Source organism: Notolepis coatsorum (genome assembly GCF_963971535.1).
Source record: "Notolepis coatsorum genome assembly, chromosome: 3".
Lineage (NCBI taxonomy): Eukaryota > Metazoa > Chordata > Actinopteri > Aulopiformes > Paralepididae > Notolepis > Notolepis coatsorum.
Window position 1 is genome coordinate 210,164,074 of NC_140167.1, and position 16,610 is coordinate 210,180,683.

Sequence of the window (16,610 nt, forward strand, 5' to 3'; positions counted from 1 at the left end):
TTGAACAACCACTTGGAAGAAAACATTCTCTACTTAAACAGACACATTTGAAATGTTTATTCTTAATTCTCACACATACATACACACCAGTGGAGGTTTCTCTATGACAACACGTGAAATACAAATTCACTCATAATTCATAATTATTATTAATTTACATATACCTATATATATATTTTTTTTTTTATTATTATTATTATTTTTTTATTATAAATGTTTTCCTCTGTAAAAAAAATGCCAGTGAATTTTTTTTTTTTTTAATGGCCAAAATTGACAGCTCTGAGCAGGCCTGCACTGCAGTATTGCCTGCAGTAATTATTCGTGAAGAAAACTTCACAGGTGTGACCCATTGTTAATAAATAATAAATAACAGCGAATCAAAATAGGCTATTAACTTCATCTAAGCACGGTCTGTGCAGTTAAACTCTTGCCATTGAATGGATAACAAGGCTGTCAATCATTCAATCCACCAATCAGCTAATGGTTTCTCTTTGGCTGTTCTGTGGCTCTGCAGCTAGCATGATTGACAGCCTTGTGGCCCAATCAGATAATGGTTTCTCTTGTGCCGTACTGTGGCTCTGCAGCGAGCTTGTTTTCAAAATAATTTTTATCTCAGGAAGTTGTCGTTACGCAAGTCTTGTGAATGTCTAAACAGGGCTGATGACATTGATGAAGATGATATCAATAACAACAATGCCTCTCCATTGTGCATCGTTTGATGATATATATTTTTTTTATCTCAGTCATTGTAAAACGAAAGCCTGCAGTGCTTAGCCTGGACGCAGCCGAAGTGTAGTAGTTCTAACGTCACTCGGGAGACAAAAGCCAAACATCAATTTGATGCAACAAGCTGGCTCGCGATGCACTATTGTTTACATTTTCCATGGGATTAATGCAAGCGGCTCGAGTCGGACTCGTCACATGGAGAAGCTGCACTATTCAACGATATGGGTAAGTCGTGTCTTCTTGGCTTTAGAATGTCAGTTTGTGTAACGTTACTGTAACCGAATTGAAACCGCATCATAACTCCTACATCGACCATGTCACTTTTCAAAAGGCATGAATGAATGAAAACTTTATTTAACAGATTGCAGAATGGGTACAATATACAGTACGGCTCAATACACATAATTATTAAGGAGATGCAGACCAGATAAAGACTTTCGTCTTGTTTACATCAGGGTCCCCCATTTTCAATTCATAGTGAAATGTATCTTGTGTTATTAGGAGCCCTGCTAAAGTTGGTAGCTAACGTTATATTGATAATGTTTCAATATTATCAGGTTGATATTATTAGGTTGATAATGGTGTCAGTGTTTCAGATAGCAAGGTGGAGATCTTTGTTAACTAGTAGAGCTTTGGTTGAGAGAGATTACAGTGCTGTCTCTTAAAACTCATAAACAAGTATTGAGCAAGACGAGTTAGTCTGTTGTGTTGTGCGTATTGTATGGGAGGGATAATGACTGTGTGTAACTAGGAGGGATATGAGGACTGTGTGTATGTGGCACTGAATTGATGTAAACAAGACGAAAGTCTTTCTCTGGTCTGCATCGCCTTAACAATTGTGTGTATTGAGCCGTACTGTATTGTACCCATTCTGCAATCTGTTAAATAAAGTTTTCATTCATCATTCATTCATTCATTCATTCATTCATTCATTCATTCATTCATTCATTCATTCATTCATTCATTCATTCATTCATTCATTCATTCATTCATTCATTCATTCATTCATTCATTCATTCATTCATTCATTCATTGTCCTTGTGTTACATAAAACCCATCTGTGGCCTTGTGCAGAGGAAGGTGGTAAATACATGTTAGATATTCCAATGTACAGTTTTGCATACCATTGACTCTAAGAATGGTCTGTGTTATTGAAATCGTCACAGCAATATAGTTTGTTTATACTTCAGAAGTATGATATTTAAACATGGTCCCCAAAATGAATGGAAGCGAATGAGGAGCCTGACACCTGGGAGGAATGGGGGTGTTGCAGCGTTGAGGATGTTTAAAAAATATAATTTAATATATAATATAATATAATAATTTGTGCTTCACCAAAAAATTTGGTCAGCAGCCTCCACTGATACACACACACACACACACACACACACACATACACACATACCCACACACATTTATTCTTAAAATGCACACACACAGTTTAAATGTTTAATCTGTAAACATTGGAATACACACATTCTTAAGACCTTGGAATACACAAATACATATTGTGAAGATATTGTATTTTTCTTAAGACTTTTGGAATACATATTGTGAAATGTTTATTCTGAAAACCTTGGAATACATATTGTGAAATGTTTAATCTGAAAACCTTGGAATACTTATTGTGAAGATATTGTATTTTTCTTAAGACTTTTGGAATACAGAAATACATATTGTGAAAACCTTGGAATACACACAATCTGAAAAAAAAAAAAAACGTTTGAATCTAAAAAAAAAAAAAGTTTGAATCTTTTATTTCTGACAATAAAAAAAACGTATTTTGAAAAACTTGGAATACACACAATCTGAAAATAAAACTTTTTAATCTTTTATTTTGAACTTTTTTTTTTGAAAAAAAATTAAAACTTTTATTTTGAAAAAATTCTGAAAACTCCTCCCCTTCCGTAACCAGATGTCCCTCCCCTTCCGAAACCGGATGTCCCTCCCCTCAAAACCGGATGTCCCTCCCTCGAAACCGGATGTCCCGCCTCCTTGACTCCTCGACCAATCAGAAAAGGGGGCGGGACTTATGGGTCATAAATCATCTAAAAGGGGGCGTGGTTACAATCAATCAAACTTTCCTTATAAGGAGTGACAGAAGCTGGATCTGTATTCTCTCTCTGCTGTGGCATTGTGCTTGGTAACGATGATGGCGCCGCCCCGATCGGCTGCCTCTCTGTTCGCTCCGTCGAGACTGTGTTTACTTTTGTTAATATTTATAGTTTTTAGAGTTTTGTGCGTACCAACTGTTGGTGCATTTAATGTATATGACCGTCAGTCACTCATAGACATTGGATTACGGGAAACTTACCAACTGGATTACTCGCTGGATCAGCTTTCCGAACCACACCAATGGCCTGAAGAAATTCTCCGGAGACTAGGACCAGACCCTTTGTTCCCAGAGCCCAGGAAAAGACGACGAGGAAAGAGGGCTGGGATCCGAAACAGGCTGAGATCCAGACGCCACCGTACACCACTTCCCAGTATATTGCTAGCCAATGTACAATCAATAGACAATAAACTGGATGACATCCGAGCAAGGATTCAATATCAAAGAGACGTTAGGGACTGCAATATCCTTTGCTTCACCGAAACATGGCTCACACCGGAGGTTCCAGATCACGCGATTCAACCAGCGGATCACTTCTTTATCCATCGCAAAGATAGGTCATCAGAGTCCGGTAAACAACGTGGAGGAGGTATTGCCTTCATGTTTAACAAAAATTGGAGTGATCCAACGAACGTGAAGGAATTATCCAACCACTACTCCCCAGAACTGGAATATATAACCATCAAGTGTCGTCCTTTCTTCCTCCCAAGGGAGTTAACGGCGATCGTCCTGGTCGGAGTGTATATTCCACCGCAAGCCAGCAACAAGATTGCGCTCTCCAGACTACACGACGAGGTAAATAGAATACAAGTGGCTAACGTTAACGCCGCCATTTTAGTACTGGGAGATTTCAATAGCGCCAATCTGAGAAAGGTATTGCCCGACTTCTATCAGCATGTGACTTGCAACACCAGAGGCGGTAACATCCTAGATCACTGTTACACGCAATTTAAAGGTGGCTACAAGGCTCATTCTGATAGTGGCTTCGGTAAGTCAGATCACGCATCAATTTTTCTTTCACCAAAGTATAGACAGAGAATTAAAAGTACTCCCGTAGTCTCGCGAGAGGTGCAGAAATGGGATGTGACGTCAGAGGATACGATCCGGTCAGTGTTTCACAACACAGACTGGAATGTGTTCCGCGACACAGATAACATTAATGCCTACACGGAGACAGTGCTGGACTATGTTTGTACTAGGGTGAAAGAAACAATCCCCATTACCAAAATGAAAGTTTACCCAAATCAAAAACCCTGGGTAGACAAATCCGTCCGTGAAGCTCTGAGAGAGCGCACCAAAGCATACAACGACGGCCTAGAGGCAGGCAACATGAATGACCACAAGGTGGCGCGATACAACGTAAGGAGGACTGTGTCAGAGGCCAAACGACGCTACAGGGATAAAATTGAACTCCAGTTTGAACAAGCTGACTCTAGAGCTATGTGGCAGGGGCTCAAAACGATGACAGACTACAAAGGCGCCTCCCTCAAACTGAACAGTGACATCTCCTTAGCAAATGACCTCAATACCTTCTATGCAAGGTTTGATGCTGGTAATAACAACACCAGCTCACAAGCCTCGGCAATGGGGGGGGGGGGGTCGGCTGCTGATGGAGGCGCAGTGTTCAGGGTAACAGAGCATGAGGTGAGGCGGACCTTTAAAAAAGTGAATATCAGGAAGGCAGCAGGTCCAGACGGCATCCCCGGCCGCGTCCTAAAAGTCTGTGCCGACCAACTGGCCCCAGTATTCACTGACATATTTAACCTGTCCTTAGAACAGGCTGTCATCCCCACCTGCCTGAAGAAGTCCACTATTATCCCTGTACCCAAAAAATCCAAGCCTGCTTGCCTCAACGACTACCGCCCTGTAGCTCTCACCTCCATAGCCATGAAGTGCTTCGAGAAGCTAGTAAAGGGCTACATCTGCTCCTCCCTCCCCATCAACATGGACCCCCTGCAATTTGCATACCGCCCCAACAGGTCCACGGAGGACGCCATATCCCATGTGCTGCACACAGCAGCATCACACCTGGACAAGAGGCAGGGGAACTATGTGAGAATGCTATTCATCGACTACAGCTCGGCATTCAATACCATAGTCCCCTCCATACTCATAGCCAAGCTCAGGGACCTGGGCTTGGGCTATGACCTCTGCCAGTGGGTCTTGGACTTCCTGACTGGCAGACCCCAGGTGGTGAGAGCAGGCAACTGCACCTCCTCATCCATCACCCTCAACATAGGGGCCCCCCAGGGCTGTGTTCTGAGTCCCCTCCTCTACTCCCTGTACACACACGACTGTGTGGCTCAGCGGAGTAGCAATACAATCGTCAAATTTGCTGACGACACAGTGGTGGTGGGCCTGATCTCTGCCAACGACGAGAGGGCCTACCTGGAAGAGGTCAAGGTCCTGGCGGGATGGTGCCAGGAAAACAGCCTCTCCCTGAACGTCAGCAAAACAAAGGAGATGATTGTGGACTTCAGGAGGTCGGGGGTCAAGGACTACAGCCCCCTCAGCATCGACGGGGCACCGGTTGAGAGAGTCAACAGCTTCAAGTACCTCGGAGCCTACATATCCGAGGACTTGACATGGACCACACACATTAACAGTGTGGTGAAGAAGGCACGACAACGCCTCTACTTCCTCAGGCGCCTAAGGAAGTTCCAAGTCAGCCAGAAGATCCTTAAGAACTTCTACTCATGTACAATAGAGAGCATCTTGACCGGCAACATCACCTCCTGGTTTGGGAATAGCACTGCAAAAGACCGAAGCAGACTACAAAGAGTGACACGTGCAGCCGAACGCACAATTGGAGGGGGGCTCCCCACCCTCCAGAACATTTACTACAAGCGTTGCAAGGGCAAGGCTAAGAGAATCATTAAAGACTCCAGTCACCCAAACAACTGCCTCTTTGAACTGCTGCGGTCAGGCAAGCGATACCGGAGTCTCAAGGCGAGCACAGAAAGACTCAGAAGTAGCTTCTATCCCCAGGCCATCAGGCTGCTAAACGAACAATGAATGAACACTACACAACAACAACCACCAAACGCACATAGCACACACATCCACACGCACACACTCACTTTAAACAAACACACTGTAGCACCCACTCCACACACTTTATAGCACACACCCACTTTAAACAAACACACTGTAGCACCCACTCCCCACACTTTATATTTATGGATGAAGGATTGCACTACAACTCGTACACCTTACTGTAAATTGTACCTAAAATTGTACCTCATCCCATTTCTGCTTTGCACTAGATAGTACTGTACATTAGTACACTGCATAGTATTGTGTATTGTATATTATATGGTAACTCAGAACATTGTACATATGTCTATACCGAACACTGTGACCTCATTCTCTTCTTCTAAATTCATGCTATATTATGTTATTATGTTATTTGATACTATCTTGTCTAGCACAGTCTCTGGAGCGTAACAGTAAGAAGCATTTTGTATGAAAGTATTCTGTACTTCTGTATGACAACTATTAAAGAACTTGAACTTGAACTTGAACTTGGTTGATATGATTAGTTTAGATACACTTGTAGACTGGGATCATTCTATGCAAATCCTATGTAATCCCATGTAAATGACTCACCAATCTAAAAATAAAAAAGCTTAATTTTTTATTTTATTTTATAAAGGTGTTATTTTATTGTGTAGGCCAAGAATATCCAACCTCTGTTCAAAACAACTGATGTTGACACAATTTCTTCCTCTGGTAAATTATACAAAATATGTGAAAATACACACAAAATACATTATTATTACATTTGTTCAGGCAACTCTGGATGCAGGTTAAATTTAGATGAAACAAGTAATACAGTATGTCTGTAATATTTCTTAATACATCACTGAGCATTTGTTTGACTAATGATTTGAACCATTCCCATTAGGGATGTTCGATATTGGCTTTTTTACCGATATCCGATATACCGATATTGTCCAACTCTTAATTTCCGATACCAATATATGCAGGGTTTCCCCCCCCAAAAAAACTGAATAATTTCAGGTAATTAACATTACATAACTCTTTTCATGGAATTAACACAACATTATGCATACTTTTGACAATAAATAAAATAAGAATTTGTTCTTAATTGCTTGCCTGGGTAAATAAAGGTTAAATAAATGTAAAAAAATAAATAATAATCATAATTGAAAACCGATACTGATAATTTCCGATATTACATTGTAATGCCAATATCGGCCGATAATATCGGACATCCCTACTTCCCATCCTTAGTCTCTCTCATTTCTCCATCTCTGTCTCACTTTCCGTTGTGTTGGACCAGAGGTTCCCCCCCTTCATGAGGCATTAACCCCTCAGGGCTCATCACTGTACAGACAGGTATTAACCCCTCAGAGCTCATCACTGTACAGACAGGTATTAACCCCTCAGAGCTCATCACTGTACAGACAGGTATTAACCCCTCAGAGCTCATCACTGTACAGACAGGTATTAACCCCTCAGAGCTCATCACTGTACAGACAGGTATTAACCCCTCAGAGCTCATCACTGTACAGACAGGTATTAACCCCTCAGGGCTCATCACTGTACAGACAGGTATTAACCCCTCAGGGCTCATCACTGTACAGACAGGTATTAACCCCTCAGGGCTCATCACTGTACAGACAGGTATTAACCCCTCAGAGCTCATCACTGTACAGACAGGTATTAACCCCTCAGAGCTCATCACTGTACAGACACAGGTATTAACCCCTCAGAGCTCATCACTGTACAGACAGGTATTAACCCCTCAGAGCTCATCACTGTACAGACAGGTATTAACCCCTCAGGGCTCATCACTGTACAGACAGGTATTAACCCCTCAGGGCTCATCACTGTACAGACACAGGTATTAACCCCTCAGAGCTCATCACTGTACAGACAGGTATTAACCCCTCAGAGCTCATCACTGTACAGACAGGTATTAACCCCTCAGGGCTCATCACTGTACAGACAGGTATTAACCCCTCAGGGCTCATCACTGTACAGACAGGTATTAACCCCTCAGAGCTCATCACTGTACAGACAGGTATTAACCCCTCAGAGCTCATCACTGTACAGACAGGTATTAACCCCTCAGAGCTCATCACTGTACAGACAGGTATTAACCCCTCAGGGCTCATCACTGTACAGACAGGTATTAACCCCTCAGAGCTCATCACTGTACAGACACAGGTATTAACCCCTCAGAGCTCATCACTGTACAGACAGGTATTAACCCCTCAGAGCTCATCACTGTACAGACAGGTATTAACCCCTCAGAGCTCATCACTGTACAGACAGGTATTAACCCCTCAGAGCTCATCACTGTACAGACAGGTATTAACCCCTCAGAGCTCATCACTGTACAGACAGGTATTAACCCCTCAGAGCTCATCACTGTACAGACAGGTATTAACCCCTCAGAGCTCATCACTGTACAGACAGGTATTAACCCCTCAGAGTTCATCACTGTACAGACAGGTATTAACCCCTCAGAGCTCATCACTGTACAGACACAGGTATTAACCCCTCAGGGCTCATCACTGTACAGACAGGTATTAACCCCTCAGAGCTCATCACTGTACAGACAGGTATTAACCCCTCAGAGCTCATCACTGTACAGACAGGTATTAACCCCTCAGAGCTCATCACTGTACAGACAGGTATTAACCCCTCAGAGCTCATCACTGTACAGACAGGTATTAACCCCTCAGGGCTCATCACTGTACAGACACAGGTATTAACCCCTCAGAGCTCATCACTGTACAGACACAGGTATTAACCCCTCAGAGCTCATCACTGTACAGACAGGTATTAACCCCTCAGAGCTCATCACTGTACAGACAGGTATTAACCCCTCAGAGCTCATCACTGTACAGACACAGGTATTAACCCCGCAGGGCTCATCACTGTACAGACAGGTATTAACCCCTCAGAGCTCATCACTGTACAGACAGGTATTAACCCCTCAGAGCTCATCACTGTACAGACACAGGTATTAACCCCTCAGAGCTCATCACTGTACAGACAGGTATTAACCCCTCAGAGCTCATCACTGTACAGACAGGTATTAACCCCTCAGAGCTCATCACTGTACAGACAGGTATTAACCCCTCAGAGCTCATCACTGTACAGACAGGTATTAACCCCTCAGAGCTCATCACTGTACAGACAGGTATTAACCCCTCAGGGTTCATCACTGTACAGACAGGTATTAACCCCTCAGAGCTCATCACTGTACAGACAGGTATTAACCCCTCAGAGCTCATCACTGTACAGACACAGGTATTAACCCCTCAGGGCTCATCACTGTACAGACAGGTATTAACCCCTCAGAGCTCATCACTGTACAGACACAGGTATTAACCCCTCAGAGCTCATCACTGTACAGACACAGGTATTAACCCCTCAGAGCTCATCACTGTACAGACAGGTATTAACCCCTCAGAGCTCATCACTGTACAGACACAGGTATTAACCCCTCAGAGCTCATCACTGTACAGACAGGTATTAACCCCTCAGGGCTCATCACTGTACAGACAGGTATTAACCCCTCAGAGCTCATCACTGTACAGACAGGTATTAACCCCTCAGAGCTCATCACTGTACAGACAGGTATTAACCCCTCAGCTCCCGTCACAGCCTGCACACAAACACAAGGAGCCAGGCAACACCAACACTTGCAATGGGCCTGGTCTACAAGATACACTATACCACTAAGGTACCCATGTACATGTCGAAATACTTCCCAAAGGTCAGTGAATACCACGATCACAACACCAGAGGGAGCTCCACAAATCATGTTAAACCCAGATTCGGCTCAAACAAGGGATTAAACACGTTTCGCAATTATGCCACAACAATGTGGAACACCCTACCCACAGTATATTTGTATATCTTGTATGTCATAAATGTAACAGTACAGTATATCTGTATGTCATGTATGTCGTAAATGTCATGATATATATAAGGATAAGGATATCTTTTATTAATCCCTCACAGGGAAATTCCAGTGACATACTGTACACATACAGCTCTTCGTCTCATTAAACAATCATCATTTCATAATCATTACATTTTTTACAGTAATAACGGTACAACATAAATCCAAACAGACATGTACATTTGTTGACACATGTCGACTACAGTATCTGTATATCTGTATGTCGTGTATGTCATAAATGTCCTGATGAATTGAAAATGGGGGACCCTGGTGTAAACGAGACGAAAGTCTTTCTCTGGTCTGCATCCCCTTAACAATTGTGTGTATTGAGCCGTACTGTATTGTACCCATTCTGCAATCTGTTAATAACATTTTCAATCAATCAATCAATCAATCAATCAATCAATCAATCAATCAATCAATCAATCAATCACAGCACCCAGTAACACTATCCAGGTTACTGGCTCCATCTACTGGGCCCTATTCCCCGTACCTGGTTCAACTAAGTCGATCAAGAGTCCCATTATCCAGATTCAGTTAACCCGATGTTTGAAGCTGAGATTTTCCTGTTCCTCGAAGCAGACATGAGACCCAGGATAAGTGTGCGCGGCCGCTTCAGTTGAAAAGCCAGCACGTATCGATAGCAGAGATCCTGATTTTCTAACGGCATTGATTGATTAATTGATTTAAAACTTTATTAACAGATTGCAGTACGGCTCAATCGCCTCGCCGACAAGTTAAATGCGTTATCTATAGGCTAATTTTAAGTCCCTCATTACCCCAATCAATCAGATTATATTTCTTTAAACTTGCCTGCTGGCAGTAGGTTTATGGAATGGATAATCAAATGAGATCTATGAGAGATTATAAATCTGAATGTTTGGACATTGCTTGTGGTGTCCCCCAGGGGTCAGTGTTGGGTCCAAAACTGTTCATCTTGTACATTAACGAGATATGTAAAGTATCCAATATATTTAAATGTATTTTATTTGCGGATGACACTAATCTTTTTTTTTCTGGTGAGAATGTCCAGCAGCTTTTAGAGGTCATCACATCTGAAATGAAGAAATTGAAGGAATGGTTTGATAGAAACAAATTATCATTGAACTTGAGCAAAACTAAAATTATGTTGTTTGGAAACTGTAGATTGGATACTCAGGTACAAGTTAAAATAAATGATGTGATTATTGAAAGAGTTTATGAAAATAAATTCCTAGGTGTAATAATAGACCATAAAATCTGTTGGAAACCTCACATAAAACATGTCCAATCTAAACTCTCACGAAGCATTTCAGTCATGAGTAAAGTAAAGCACATCCTGGATAGAAAATCACTCTACATTCTCTACTGTTCACTAGTTTTACCATATTTAAATTACTGTGCTGAAGTCTGGGGAAACAATTATAAGTCTACACTACAACCACTTTTTATACTCCAAAAAAGGGCCATAAGGATAGTTCACATTGCAGGTTATCGTGATCACACCAACATATTGTTTCTGGAGTCAAAGACATTGAAGTTAAATGATCTTGTGGAATTTAAAACGGCACAATTAATGTATAAAGCAAAAAGTCATGCACTTCCAAGAAACATTCAAGAATTGTTCTTTGATAGGGAGGGGGGTTATAATCTGAGGGGAGAAGACAATTTAAAGGTGCTAAATGTACGCACTACCATGAGAAAACACTGCATCTCAATATGTGGAGTGAAACTGTGGAACAGTCTTAATGTGGTGTTAAAGCAATGTCCAAACATGAGACAATTCAAACTGATGTATAAGGAAATTATGTTCACAAGGTACAGGGATGAAGAAGGGACTTGATATTCACAGGTGTTTACATTTTTATTTTGTTTCTATTTTATTTTATTTTATACATATATAGTTTTTGTTTTTTGTTTTGCATATATATATATATATTTTTTCTTTTTCTTTTCTTTTCTTTTCTTTTTTATGTTTAAAATAGTACACTCATTTGAGTAGTGGAAAAGGGGTAGGATTAAATAAGTGTATACTTCTTCCTACTCCTTTTCGAACATGCAGATTGAGTTGTTTTTCTTTTTTGTTATTGTTTGTTGTATTCATTGCATGTTCGAAATAAAGACTTCAAATCAAATCAAATCAAATCTTGCTAGCGAAAATAATTAGTTAAACTGTTATACAGAATAAGGATACGGCTCTCTTACCCATTGATTGATGTATGGTGGATGTTTTACTTATCTGCACTATGGTGTAACGGTTTCTGCTTTTGACTTTCACACAGGCGGCCCGGGTTCGAATCCCACTTCTCCTAGTCTTTTCCTTCTTTTTGCAATGTAGGAATAATTCAATTTGGTGCACGTTGAGAGCTATATAAAGAATGACATCCTCAATGCATGTAGATTTATAATATTTTAACTTAAAACTTTGCTACTTTTGCGTATAATCATTAATATTATATTCCAAAAAAATTATATTGGAAACGCGGGGTTTCGAACAGCGGTCGCCCGGTTGCCAGGATTCAGCACTAGCCGCTGCACCACTGTGCCAGACGGGATATACTCATTGTTTATGCATTAATGGAAGAGAGACCCGTGTTTAGAATATTTTTCTTACCAAAAAATGAAGTTGTATCTCTTTATTCTCAAATGCATTAATGTGACGTCAACGGCTCATTCAATTTCTCAAATCCGTCAAACAGCGCATCTCATCAGACATTTTAATCCCAGTTACAATATCACACAAAAACCACAATCCACGCAGAGACACTTCAATTTTATGCTTGAATGAAACACAATCCGGGCGCTCCGTTAAGCAAATCTACAGCGGAGAATATACGAAACTAATCAGAGCCAAACGGCCGATAGGTTTCATTCATTAAAAATATCCCCGCGGGATTCACATTTGCAATGCGGCGTTATTAAAATAACCACATGCAGCGTGTATCGCGACTCCGAGCGCCGTATATGACGTGCATTATTTTATTTAGGACAAAGTAAATCTATAGGCTCAATATGATTTATTATCAGCATTTAGTTCTATTATTATACATTTCAAAAGCCGCCTCTAGGAAAACGAAGCACAGAAACATAATTCAGAATGGTATAAATGGGATCTAGACTGTGAGAATCATTTCAGGAAGCGAGCTGTCATTTATTTGCGGGGGCGTGGCCATGGTTCATCCGGCTAACTGAAGTTAACCCTGCTCTCGACCAGGCTCAAACTTTTTGATCTGTTGTCATGGTGATTTGGACAATCGCGCGTCGGGGAACAGGAAGGTCCGGCTTAAGTCAGACTAGACAGGAAATTATCCGGCTAACTCAGTTATCCAGGTACGGGGAACGGGGCCCTGGTCAATAGAGAAATGTGTATTTGAAAGAAGCCAAAGTAGAAGTAGTTGGACACTCCGTCCTTCCCTTTCTGAACAGCGTGTCCCAGGGATCCTGAAGGTGTCCCTTGTAGAGCTGGAGTCCCTCCTCATCCTCTGCTGTCGGTCACCGTGGAGACGGGTACCACACCAGCAGGGGAGTGGAGGAGGTGGTAGAGCACAGTCTAGGAGGCTGCACCTGAGGAGAGAAAAGATCTCTTTATATAAATAAATACATATTTAAACATATATTTTAGTTTACTGTATAAGGTTTTTCCACATTAATACATTTTTGCATTTGTGCTACATCACTTGTAGAGTGGAGATATGGAAAAAACCTAAACTTAGAAAATATGTTGTAATTAAAAATGAGTATTTTTACTGAACCTTATGTAATGTTAAACTTAAAGAGAAGACGGAGGTCTCTGTGTGCCCAGCTGAGGTCTGGCACCCTGCCGCTGGCTGTGGAAGTGGGTAGATTCCAGGGTAAACCTGAGGAGGAGCGGCTGTGTGTTCTCTGTGATCTGGGAGTGGTGGAAGATGAATATCATTTTGTTTTTTATTGCCCTTTGTACACCGCTTTGAGGAGGGCTTTATTTGAGAACATTCTAATCGTAAATCCAGATTTGTTTTGGCAGTCTGAGAGTTGTATGTTGAGTTGTGTTTTTGTGGAGGACATCTTCAGTTTTGCAGGATTTTTGGAGAAAGCATGGCACTTGAGACAAAACAGACTATATCCTATATAATTGTATTTGAATTCCTCTTGTTTATTTGTTTATATACATTGCTTACAGCTTGTGTTATATTACGTTTTATTGTATTTAATTTTTCTTGTGCCATCTTGGTCTATATGTCATTTAAGTAATTTGTCAAGTATACTATTATATACTTATTGTTTATGTGTCTTGTAAGCCCATGTGGGCTGGGCATACACCTGTATGTAAGACACGGAAATAAAAAACATCAAATCAAATCAAATCAAATGTAGCTAAGGGTGCGGTGGCGTTCAGACGGATCACCACCACCATGGTTGTCTTCTTGTTTCTCTCTTTACCCTATTTGTTCTAAATGGCTGCATTTATATAACAGCTTTTATCCAAAGCGCTTTATAATGTGTTCCTCACCTTTTACCCGCTCACTCACACATTCACACCGACGGCATGCAAGGTACCAACCCGCTCATCGGGAGCAGTTAGGGGTTAAGTGTCTTGCTCAAGGACACTTCGACACGCTGCCCGAGAGGAGCGGGAATCAAACCACGAACCTCTGGATTACCAGACGACTGCTCTATCTCCTGAGCCACTCTCGCCCCCTGTTGTCCTGTTATTTGTTTATTTATTCATTTATTTGTCACCAATTATTTTCCTTGTTAGCATTCTTAAATATTCTTAACTTTGTGAGTTGAGCCTGATGCTTCCCTCTGAGTTCCTCCTCCTCTCCTCCTCTCCTCCTCTCTTCTCCTCCTCTCCTCTCCTCCTCTCCTCTTATCCTCCTCTCCTCTCCTCCTCTCCTCCTCTCCTCTCCTCCTCTCCTGCTCTTCTGCTCACCGTCCTTTAATCCCACGGATTCCCTTCTTGTTTCTTTAATTATGTGCAAATTAACTTCAAACCGTCAGCTGCTGCCTGCTGTCTATCTCTCTAGTATTGTATATCATTGTATACTGTATATATACTGACACAGAAATCTGATGAGATCGAATCATTATTATAAAAGCTTTTAACAGGGCGGCTGATTGACGTAGTGGGCAAGGCACTCGCCACTAACGCAGGAGACGCTGGGTTTGAGCCCAGCTCTCGGCGTTGCTACCGGCTTGGCCGGTCGTTCATACTAACACAATTGGCAAGTGTTAGAGGGTGGGAAAGCCGGTGGGTGGGGATTGGACGTTGTGGACAGCGACTCCTACAGGTCGGTTGGGTGACGCCGGTGCGACGGAAACAGGAAGTATCGGGGGCAGCGTGAGCCTCCCACGCAGGGACGTGCACAGGACTTTAGAAAGGCAGGTGCCCGTAATCATAAAAGGGCATTAATTATTAAATGTAATGCGAGTGCGCGCAGCGCGCGAGCGCGATTTTTGGGGTTAATACAAGTCTATCATGGTACATTCAGTTTCACCGATAGATGTCACCAAAACTACATAGTGTCCCTTTAATAACACAATATGCGCTCCAGACCAACAGCTGCTGGAGGGAGGGAGAGAGAGAGAGAGAGAGAGAGAGAGAGAGAGAGAGAGAGAGAGAGAGAGAGAGAGAGAGAGAGAGAGAGAGAGAGAGAGAGAGAGAGAGAGAGAGAGAGTATGCTGCGTGTTTTCCTGCACTAGCAGCAGGGAGGGAGGGGCTGGGGAGGGCTGATCTGGCGACGTGTTTCACGAAAATATACAGTGCACTGCAAACCCGACATTTTATTTTGTTGGGCAAATACCTTACCTGATGTGTACTCTTGCTTTGTTTTAGTTGAAATAGTAACTGTAAAAAAAGAGGTCTCGACTCGAGTGTGAGGGCACTGTGAGCTCAACAACAGCTGGATATCAATTTCCTGTTCAGTGCACTGCTGGCCCTGCGCGGTTTACATGTCTCATTGATCATCACACACCCACGTGCTATGCCTATGCGTAAGGCTGGAAGGACCTATTATTTACGAGAGGGGTGGCATTTCTCTCTCTTTCTTTACCTAATATTTAGATTCTATCGTGACATCTTTCATTTGGAAGGGCAGGGCAGTATATATATATATATATATATATATATATATGTGCAACAGTAAAAAAAAAAAAAAAAAAAAAAAAAAAAAAGAGGGTGGCATAAAAAGGGCACTTTCTAATGAGAAATGAAAAAGGCAGGTGCCCGGGCACCCCTTCACCCCTATGTATGCACGTGCCTGCTCCCACGCGTTACTCCTCGCCACTGAGAGTTTGAGCTGCTGCGGTGAAAAGATGCGACAGGCTGCCTCCTCGTGTCCTGGAAGGGACACGTGATGCAAGGCTTCTATCCTCACTACAGCCAACCAGTGGGAGGCATAGTCTAGCAACGTTCAAGACAGGGGAGGGAAGAATTGGATAATTGGGATGGGAGAAAAATAGAAAATGGGAGAAAAAGTGGATCAAAAACTCATTTAAGCTTTTAACAGATTATTCGAAGAGATATTTTTTTCCAGTCATCAATATCCAACCACGCTTAATGCAGTAATGCTCACATCCAGCGCCTTAGTATGTTTCCTTCCTTCCCTGCCTCTTTGTCATAAGTCATAGCAGGATATTGAGTGTTTCAGATAGTAGGCTATACTATTATACTATTTCTTAAATAGGTATCTGGAAGAGGAAGAGGAAGAGGAAGTGTGTTGATTGGGAGTATGTGTAAAATGTAAATAAAAAATAGAAGAAATTATGTATATCATATTATGGTAATTATATATATTATATATAACATATGTATAGGTATATGTATTTATATATAAATGTATTCAATTGTATAGAGATACAGCGTTT